The sequence below is a fragment of the Physeter macrocephalus genome, chromosome 21 (assembly GCF_002837175.3).
Source record: "Physeter macrocephalus isolate SW-GA chromosome 21, ASM283717v5, whole genome shotgun sequence".
NCBI lineage: Eukaryota > Metazoa > Chordata > Mammalia > Artiodactyla > Physeteridae > Physeter > Physeter macrocephalus.
Genome location: NC_041234.1, coordinates 64886127 through 64887188, shown reverse-complemented (window position 1 = coordinate 64887188; position 1062 = coordinate 64886127).

Here is a 1062-nt window from a genome sequence, read left to right as displayed (position 1 = left end):
AAGAGGCAAGAGACCTTTTCTTCCCTCTTTGCTTCCTGGTGCGCAAGGAGAGGGGTTTAAGCTCGCCGCTTAAAGGAGCTCCAGAAATGGGCGTGGAGCTGCCAAAGAGACAGGAGACTTTTTCTTGCCTCTTTGCTTCCTGGGGCGCAAGGAGAGGGGATTAAGGGCACCGCGTAAAGGAGCTCCAGAAACGGGAGCAAGCCGCGGCTGTCGGCGCGGACACCAGAGACGGGTGTGGGACGCTAGGGTTGCTGCTACCGCCACCAAGAGGCCTGTGTGTGAGCACAGGTCACTCTCCACACTGCCCCTTCCGGGAGCCCGTGCAGCCCGCCACTGCCGGGGTCCCAGGATCCAGGGACAGCTTCCCTGGGAGAACGCGTGGCGCGCCTCGGGCTGGTGCAGCGTCACGTCAGCCTCTGCCGTCGCAGGCTCGCCCCGCATCCGTGCTCCTCCCTCCCCCCGGCCTGTGCCAGAGCCCCCGAATCAGCTGCTCATTTAACCCCGTACTGTCTGAGCGAAGGGCAGACGCCCTCGGACGACTTACACACAGAGGCGGGGCCAAGTCCAAAGCTGAACCCCAGGAGCTGTGCGAACAGAGGAGAGGGAGAGGTCTCTCCCAGCAGGCTCAGAAGCAGTGGATTAAAGCTCCACAATCAACTTGAACTGCCCTGCAACTGTGGAAAACCTGAAAAGACAGCAAAATATCCCAAGTTGAGGAGGTGGACTTTGGGAGCAAGATATACTATTATTTTCCCCTTTTTTCATTTTGTGAGTGTGTATGTGTGTGCTGCTGTGTGAGATTTTATCTGTATAGCTTTGTTTTCACCATTTGTCCTGGGGTTAGACCGACCCAGTTTTTTTTTTTTTTTTTTAATAGAAATTTTTCTTCTTAAAAATTATTTTTTATTTTAATAGCTATATTTTATCCTGCTTTATTTTGTCTTCTCCCTTTTTTCTTCCTTTCTTCCCTCCTTTCTTCCCTACTTCCCTCCTTTCTTCCTTCCTTCCTTCCCTCCTTTCTTCCCTACTTCCCTCCTTTCTTCCTTCCTCCCTTCCTCCCTT